We start from the raw sequence: 10,057 nt of genomic DNA, 5'->3' as shown, positions 1-10,057 counted from the left end.
TTGGCATGTACTTTTGATTTAATGTATGCTTTTGTGTCTACAACTTGTGTTTCTGTGGGTATTCTTATATTTAGATGCTTATTAGTTGCATGTGAATGAAGACTATTTAAGGGTAGACCAAATTTACAGTGTAAAATTAAGTTTGAAATGTAAAATGCAATATTTTTCTCCTGGTACTGAAAGGAGATAGCTATATTAACATTGCCCCAGGCTCTGCCTGGGTGAGTTAAGCCTCCAGCTTCAGCTCAAGTCACACAATCTCCTGGTTTGTGAGTTCGAGCCCCTCATCAGGCTCTGCTGACAGCCTTGGAGCCTGCTTGGGATTCTGTGTCTCCCTTTCCCTCTCTGCCCCTCCCCCGGATGCCCTAAGCCACATTATATATATATATACACATATATATAATTTTTTTTTGTATTGTGTGTGTGTGTGTGTGTGTGTGTGTTTGAGAGAGCAAACAGGGAAGGTACAGAGAGAGAGAGAATCTGAAACAGACTCTGTGTTCTCTGCACAGAGCCCAACACGAAGCTCAAATCCACAAACTGAGGTCATGACCAGAGCTGAAAACAATAGTCAGACGCTTAACTGACTGAGCCATCCAAGCACCGCTAGCCATATTTTATATTAGAAAATGTATACAACATAAAACTTACCATTTTAACAATTTTTAAGTTGTACAGTTCAGTGACAGAACATTCACATCGTTGTGCAGCCATCACTACTATCTAGAACTTTTCATCATCCAAACAAATTCTACCCATTAAGTGGTTAACCGCCCACTTCCCTCCCACCCAGTTTTCTAGGTGAACATTTTTCTACTTTTTGTTTCTGTGAATATAACTATTCTAGGTACCTGATATAAGTAGAATCATATAGTATTTGTTGTTTTGTGCCTCTTTTCACTAAGTCTTATGTCTTCAAGATTCTAATAGTATAGGGGCGGCTGGGTGGCTCAGTTGGGTAAGGGTCGGACTTCAGCTCCGGTCATGATCTTATGGTTCGTGGATTTGAGCCCCACATTGGGCTCTGCTGATAGCTCAGAGCCTGGAGCCTGCTTCTGATTCTGTGTCTCCTTTCTCTCTGCCCGTCTCCTGTTTGCACTCTCTCTCTCTCTCTCTCTCTCTCTCTCTCTCTCTCTCACTCTCTCACTCAAAAATAAACGTTAAAAAAAAGTAAAGATTCTTCCATTATACCGTATCAGAATTTCATTCTTTTTTAAGGCTGAATAATATTCCATATTATGTATTTACCATATTTTGTTTATCCTTTCACCAGTGAATATTTGGGTTTCTGTCTTTTGGCTATTGTGAATAATGCTGTTTTTAATATTGGTATCTAAATATCTGTCCAGGTGCCTGCTTTTGATTCCCTTTGGTGTATAGCCAGAAGCAGAATTGCTGAACCTTGTGGTTAATGTAGAATTAATTTTTTGAGGAACTGCCATATAGTTTTACACAGTGGCTATACCATTTTACATTCCCATTAACAGTGTCAGAGGGTTCCAGCTTCTCTAAATCCTTGCCAATGCTTTGTTTTTGTTTCTTTAAATAATAGCCATTGTATAGGTGTGAAGAGGTCACTAATTATAGTGTTAATTTGCATTTCCCTAATTGTTCTCTTGACCGTCTTGTTACTTACTGGCTATTTGTATATCTTTTGAGAAATGTCCATTTAAGTCCTTTGCCCAATTTTCAATTCTTCTTTGTTGTGAGTTGTGGAATTCTTTTTACATTCTTGGGATAATAATTGCTTATCAAATACATGATTGGCAAATGTTTTTTTCCCAGTCTATGGGTTGTTTTTTTACTTTCTTCACAGTGTTCTTTGCACAAATTTTTTAATTCTGATGAAGTCTGATTTAGTATTCCTTTGTTGCTGGTGTTTTTGGTGTCGTAGCCAAGGCCCCCCAGAATGCTGAGTTGACAGGTGCAAGGCCATAGCATGATGAAGAACCCAGCGTGGTGTGAGCTCTGCAGTTCCTACTGCCTCCCTGGAGTCAGACTCCCCTGGTTTCTTGTTCAGCTCCATGATTTTGGTCAAGTTACTACTGAGATCCAGTGTCCTTATATGAAAGATGGAGAAATTTATCCCTACCTCACAGACCATGTGTAGAAGATTCTTTGCCATGTACCTGAAGCACATTAAATACTTCTTTTGCACACACATTCCACTGAATCCAGAGTGAAGAGCTATTTAAGAATTATGCATAAAACTAGGATAGAGCAAACTAGGTACCCACGATGAAACGTCTGATTTCCGGGCAAACTTTGCACTTGGACTCCACCTCATGTGGTCTATAGAAGTTTTATTTACTGATGAAGCCACTTTGACACCTTCTCCAAAGATAGAGCCAAAATCTTAAAACTTTATAAATGACGGTTTGGCTCTCTTTGTTAGGAAACTGATTTCTGTTTTCCCAAAATCCATATGTTGAAATCCTACTTCTTCAGTACTTTAGAATGTGACTGTATTTGGAGAGCCTTTAGAGAGGTGATTAACAGTGAGTCCTTTAGGGTGGGTCTTAATCCAAACTGATTGCCTTCCTATCAAGAGGAAATTTGGATACACAGACTCAGAAGTGCATCAGCATGGAGGGAGACTGAAAGGGCAGCCATCTACAGGCCAAGGAAAGAGGCCTCCGAAAACCTTCATCTTGGACTTCTGGCCTCCAGAACTGTGAGAAAATGAATTTGTTGATTAAGCCACCCCAGCCTGTCGTACTTGGTTATGGCAACCTTAACAAACTAATATAGGAATAAATATAAAGTGCTTATGTTACAGACCAAGCCATTATAGTTCATCTACAGGGGATACTAAGCAAGTGCTAAGTAATTTGGGAAGATGAAACAGGCCAGAGGGGTTTTTTTTTGTTTTTGTTTTTTTTAAAGAACTTGATGGAGGGGTGAATGGCTCAGTCGGTTAAGCATCTGACTTCAGCTCAGGTCATGATCTCTCTGTTCCTGAGTGAGGTTCCCAAGTTCGAACTCCTTACCCTTCGTGGGTCTGTCTGCTGTCAGTACAGAGCCCACTTCAGATTCTCTGCCCCCCTCTCTCTCTCTCTCTGCCCCTCCTCTGCTGGTGTGCTCTCGCTCTCTCTCAAAACTAAACTTTAAAAAATAAAGCACTTGTTGGGCTTCCTTAACCCCTCATTGTTAAAGAGGTTCTGTGTTTAGTCCTACTCAGAACTGAGCTGAAAATAGCCCAGAGATCAGGCAGATAATCGGGAAACCAGAAATCCAAAAGAATAAAACTAATTATGGTTGGTGGTAGTTCTGAAGTAACATATTTCTTGTTTTTGAGGTATGTGGACCTATGTTACCATTTAAATCAGTAGACCTATTTGGGAAAGTCTCTATCTTATGTGGCAGAAGTGTATGTCACTAATTTTGGAACCCAGATAAAGTGATTGAATCCTTTATATGCAAGCAGCTTAAAGAGTGAAGCGATTGTTACCACTGACAAATCAAGATGGTAGCCCACTGAATTAGCACCTCACGTAAGGAAATGGATTAACATAAAAGTGCTTTGATAGCAATGGCAACAGTATTTTTACGTACATTCCACAAAATGAACAGTTGGATTTTTTAATGTGACAACAGAAAAGAGATTTCTTTTTCCACAGCCTTTATTCATATGCGTCAATAAGACTTTTTAAAATGTAAACAGAATTGTTTCTGTGCCGATTTTAAAAAACTACTTCAGTCGTTTTTATGTAAATTGCCCTCACAAAAGGGAATCCTTGACAGAAGGAACCAAAGGAAGAAAGGATGTGTAAGGTCTGAAAAGGCAGTCTAGAAAAAGTAAATCTTTGCACATTTTTGGTGGTAAACTAATTATTTGGTGTTCTGTCCTTAATTAGGCTTGGTGGTATCAAATAAACCCGTTTTAGTTGTTTCTAGATTGTCCAGGAAGCCAGAACCTTCTGGACAATCAGCACCTCCACTTTGCCGCGATCAGGTCCACCCGATTTCCCTCATGAGGATGTCTCACTGTATGGAGTTTTGTAACTTCCAGGTAATTTTAGTGAAATTTCTAACACATCTACAAAGAGAAGGACAAAACTAGCAATACAGGGTTAGAAAAGAAGCTAATGGATTGTGTAGGCGCAGAAAGGAAATTGTAGTACATTATTCTGGCTGAAATGGAATGTTGTATTTAAGGTAGAGAAGGAGAGGGCTGGGAAGGCGGGCTGAGGCCAGATCATGAACTTCCCTGAACAAGTTTGTCCTTTATTCCAGGGACAGCAAAGAAATGAAGAGACCTGGTTAAACTCTGTTCTGGGACTCACTTTCCAAGTGGATTAAGTGCCAGATGCATTAGAGCAGGGAGAAACCAGAAGCAGAGACTAGGAGACTACCACAGTAACCCAAACCAAAGTGCTCAACTCAGGGTAGATGTGAGAGGCATTACAGAAGAAAAACACATGGGAGTTAAGGGCAGGTTATTGGGAAAATAAGAAAGTAGGGTGACTGAGTTTTTAACTTATGTACCAAAGATTAAGTATTAGTAAATGGAAATTGAAAAGGGATCCTAATTTCACTGGAAAAGTGAGTTTTATTTTAGGAATATTGTATCGAGCATATGTATTACATCTTTGCCTTGCCTCCCAATCCCTTTACCAGCTCCATTTTTTTTCCCTCAGCATTTATACCCCAATACAATGTACTTCTATTTATGCACTATTGTCTGTCTCCCTCTACCTGAAAAGCCTCCAGAAGGCAGGGATATTTTTTGGTTTTGTTCATTTGGTCTGCCTCAAGTGTCTTGAACAGTGCCTGACACATAATAAGTGCTCAACAAATATATGTTAGCTGAATGCATGGGTAGAGAATATCTACCATGTGGTTAAAAAACAATAAATATGATATAGTTCAAAAAGTAAAACGCATTGAAAACTTCATATGTTGCAAGATACTGTTTTTGTGTTCTACATATATCACATTGCTTATAACTACCATAGAGGAATAGATAGCCTCATCCCATTGCAGATAAAGAAACTGAGGCAGAGTGGTAAAGAAATAGCTTAATCAGGAAAGTGTTAGAGCCAAGATTCAAACCTGGGTAAACTCGCTATGAGCCAATCCACCGGAGTGCCTCTCCCTATACATGTCACCATCTCGTGGGGTGAATGGGCAAAATGGAAGAAGGGACTGAAAGAGCTTGGAGATCAAATGCCCATAGCTGGTAGTTGACATTCTGGAAGTAGATGCTGGGAATATAATCAAAGACTAACGATAGATGCTTACCTTTACCAGTAGTGCCCCATTCTTTTCCTAACCATGCTATTGATAGTGAATTTTTGTGGCATCTCGGCAGATCTATATTATTGCCTTTTAATTAGGAAAAGATAAAGAAATAACAGATTAAAGCCATTCATTTTCCAGAAGTACTGTCCTTGGGGAACCCAGTATGCACAAAAAAATAAAGCTTGCTTTATGAAATTCAGTGTTGGGCTTATATATACCAGGTTGAAGTATTTTAAGTGTTATAAAAAAGATAGTATGTCTGACAGCCCTAAACAGCAGCTACAGGAAGTGTGTCTGTTAACAGATGACACTCTGTCCATTAGAATAGAGCAGAATACTGGGGTATCTTGTGAGTCCCCAGTATTTCCTGAATGGAAATACAAGGCATGTTATATCAGAAGCAGTCCACATCGGCACATCTAGCTACTGAAAGCAAGAAATCGCCAGATACTCACCTAGAGAGTTACATCAAAAGCCTTTAAAAAGATTGTTCTAATATTACGCTTTCAAGAAATAACGTGGGAAAACTGTTTCACTTGTTAAATTTTTTAGTCTACCTGCTCTCCTACCAGAAAATGGCCTTTTTATTGTAACAGCTACATTTTATATTGAATTTGATGACTGCTTATAGATCCAAATATCTAAATAAAGTAATGTAAGTTTCATAAAAGACAAATATCAAATATCTAGTTCTGGTTTAATCTGAATACCCAGTTTCAAACCAATCTAAGATACTGCCTCCTTCAATTTCACACAATTCAGCACAGAAGGAAACAGGCTATGTGACTGCTCTGGAAGGAAATAAAATTTCTAGTTTCCTTAATTCTAATTTGTATTTGCTACTCAGAAGATATCTGATGCCCCACCAGGAAAAACAAGGAGAACAGCAGTGGAAATTGACCCACTTATGGGAAGATCATGAAATCTTGGTCCTGATCATGGTTTTAAGTGGTAGATGATAAAATATTTTTAATAAAAACACGTTTTTTGCACTTTGAATGCAAAGTCCTATGTACTACCCACTTTGGTACCCATCCTACATTTTGGAAAACCACTCTCCTAGATTAATCCCCAAGATTCCTTTTTGCTCTAAAAGTCATAGAGTTTAATAGAAAGCTCAGGCTTTAGGATCAGGCAGGCTTGATTCACGTGCCCTCTCCAAGTCCCAGCTTTCTTATCTGTAGGGTATCGTATATAGCTCCCAGGGTTATGAAGCTTAAGTGGAGACATGTAGCATAGCATAACAACTGGCACATAGTAGGCGCTTCAAAAATGTTAATCTTCACTTCATATTTTGTACTAATTGGACTTATCTAACCACTTGATTTCAGGAGTGACCCAGTGATTCTAAGAAGACTTCACTTATCTTAGCCAAAATGCTGAGAGGCAATTCTAAGAAGACTTCAATTCAAAATGCCCTTCTTTCCTCACCAATGGAATCACACCTATGCTTTCATACATTCCCATTTTTATAAATGCTTTTTGGACACATAGGCAAAATGTATTTAAACATAATCATATACTATGTTTATGTTGACTTAGAAAACCAAAAGAGCCAGTTATTTTATCAGCAAAATGAGTCTTTTTGGGAATAACAGAGGAATGGCAATTCAGGACAAGCAAACTATGGGGAACCATTGGCAAGTCTGAAAAGCTGGAAAGAGGGGTTTGCATTTATAGGAGGAAAGAAGGAGTTTGGGAGGGGCTCTTGTGGCTTCTCCATGGTCATGGCTTCTCCATGGTTATGGCTAGGCTGTTGCTGTGCAAGGAGAAATTCTTCCTATTGGAGTATGTAAAGTACGCTTCCTGTGCAGGGATTGGAGCAATGCATCTTACGCCAAGTGCCTGTGTGAAAACTCCCCCTTTTGGACTTCCTTACTCTATTTGAAATGATAATTCTTTCTTATTTCCAGTTATATAGGAAGGAAGATCAAGACATCCTACCAAAACTAAAAGACTAATATGTAGCTACGTTTTAGTGTAAAGTCTTACATAGCTAATTAGTGAGAGGAGCCCATGGGGGATGGCAATGTGTTGGGAGAAGAAGCGGGATTATGAGTAATTTCAAAATCTCTATTTTCAACATAAAAAGAGCTCATTGCTCACAGTTGCTTCTAATAAACCCGATGGGAATATTAGTGATCTTTGTTCCTACTGAACACTGAGAACCATCACGTAAAATAGGAGCAAACGGCTGGCGAAAGGAAATCTTAGGAAGAAGTACGCTTACAGAACATGGTGAGGGAGAAGGGGTAGCCAGGGAGAGAGAGTTTGGTAAGGCTTAATTTCAGCCCCAGATGTACACCATTCCTGTTCTCATCTGGCTTTACCTAATAGATACAGAAAGGATTTTGTCAACTATAGCCCAGTTCAGAGAGAAAGAGAGAGAAAAGAGTGTTGAGTGGACCAAAGACAAAGGGAAGTGCTCTGGTGTCACAAAAATGGCACTCTGTCTACTGTGCTGTTGTTAGGTTGAAATGCTACCATGCGAGGACTGGGGCGGGGGGGTGGGGGGTCCTGCAGTCTCAGGGAAAACTGTTGTGGGCCGGATCTTCCAGGCAGCAGCCACTAGTGTGACACAGACAGGAAGAGGGCTGTCGTGATGGATTGTTAGGACTCCCATGCTGTCACTTTCGTCAGTTCTGAAGGGTTTGAGAACCTATGTTGGGATGTTGGGATATAGCAGTAAATCTGGTTAGCACGGGAGCCCCTAAGAGAAACAAGGTGCAGTGGGGAGAGGATGCTTTCTCCCCCGGGATTTCTCCAGTCTTTTCTAATCCCACTTTCAGCATTTTTGTGCTGTCTTTCTTGTTTCTCTCACAGACTCAGGTCCAAACAAAGGAATCCATGCTCGGATGTTGCTAATGATGTGTCTCCCCTCTATGGGGACAGCCAAGTCCCGGAAGTATGGTTTAACATGAAGGGATGTGGCCAGCTAGGCTGTGCAGAGCAGTAGGGGAGAGGGTAAGATTGGCAGCTGGAGAGTTTTGAATCATTTGACTGCTGGACCCAACATTCCCCTCAGCCGTCCACTGTGAGGCCAGCTCTTAGCATTGGCTAAGGCCCGCCTCATGACCCATAATAATAAAAAGTGAAGACCGAACATGGCTCCCTTTGGCTTTGCTTCCATACCGTATCTTCAGCATCTCATTTCAGATAGAATTTACTTCTCTTCCTGGTTAAGCCCCCATCACTCAGCTCTCAAATGGCATGAGCATTTTTCACAGTCTAGTCCAGTAGAGAGATTCTAAGCAAACAAGTGGAATCCAGTCTATACTGCACTGGAAACAAAGTAAAAACAAAGTGCTAGTTACCTCTAGTACCAAAACCAAGGGGAGATGCCCTTTCAAGAAATGTCCTTACACATCAAATAGGCTTAACCTAGTGGTTAAATTATCAAGCACCGTCCTCCATAGTAGGGATGGTTGTTATAACTCATGTATCTCTCAAAAAGAATTGTTACTCTATTAAATATGTGATGCATGTAGTCTATAGCAAATAATTGTGTACCCTCTCCATAGATAAAGACATTTTAACAACTTCCTTCTCTCCTAATTAAGGTCTAATTTAGGATTGTTCAATAAATCAATAATCTTTTTTTAACATTTTTTTAAAAGTTTATTTCTTTTGAGAGAGAGAGAGAGAGAAGGAGAGGGGCAGAGAGAGAGACAGAGAGAGAGAGAATTCCAAGCAGGCTCCACTCTGTCAGCAAAGAGCCCCAAGTGGGGCTCAAACCCATGCATTGTGAGACTATGACTTGAGCAGAAACCAAGAGGCAGATGATCAACCAACTGAGCCACCCAGGTGCCCCTCAGTGAATCAATAATCTTATCTTTAAATTGAATACCTTATTCATAGTATCTCTCAGATTCTCACACTTCTCTCCATCTATATATAGATAAATGTTGACACTAACTTATGAAAAATCAATCCCTTGTCCCTTGGGAGCCATCTTACCCTCAAGGAAATTCCTGCTCTTGATCCTTGAATTCTAGCACCTATCACTATACATTACATGTAGTGAATGCTCAATATATATTTACCAAATGAATGATTTAACAATCATACATTGGGGACAGTAATGTTTACATGAAATCTTCTTGCTACAATTAGTAGTATTCTTTTTCCAAAAAGATCCTGAAAAAGCTTATTGTTGAATGGTGTATTCTATCACTGAACTTTGACATTCCATTGTTCTTACTTTAGGTTTATGGTCCTTCTATGTGTCAATAATTCCCTGCATTAATGGTCAGATGGAATTGCCCTAAAACTTTGGAGGTATACCTTCTACAAGCTTGCTTAGTGGAAACAAGATATTTCTACTTTCCTCTATTTTCCTCTTGAATCAGACTATAAGCTTCAAGAGGGCAGGCATGGTATCTAGCCTGGCACTTGGAACATCACAGATGCTCAGTAAAAAAGTTAGCAAACGGCATGATTAAATGCCTCCATTTACTTCCTTCTGTCAGGACAGCCTACAGAGTCACATCCTGTATATTCTGGGGAAAGTGGAAAAGAACTAACAGTTTGGCACCTGCTATGTGTCAATCACCAGGCTGGATGCCATACATAGATCACTTCATGTAATTTTTACAGCAATCTTGTGAAGCAGGAATCCCAACTTTACAAGTCAAGAAATTAAGGCCGGGAGAGGTCTGTCATGAAATAAATATGTACACAGGAAATTCTTGTTCCTAGAATATCTGTTCTTTTCCTATGGCTTGATCAAATGACACCCAACCTTCAAGAACCAGATTAAGACTGTTGGAAGTACACTCTCCATGGATGCCTTGTGTCTCTGTCCATCTTCTCA

The sequence above is a fragment of the Crocuta crocuta genome, unplaced genomic scaffold (genome assembly GCF_008692635.1).
Source record: "Crocuta crocuta isolate KB4526 unplaced genomic scaffold, BGI_CrCroc_1.0 scaffold115, whole genome shotgun sequence".
Taxonomy (NCBI): Eukaryota; Metazoa; Chordata; class Mammalia; order Carnivora; family Hyaenidae; genus Crocuta; species Crocuta crocuta.
This window is presented reverse-complemented; position numbering follows the sequence as displayed.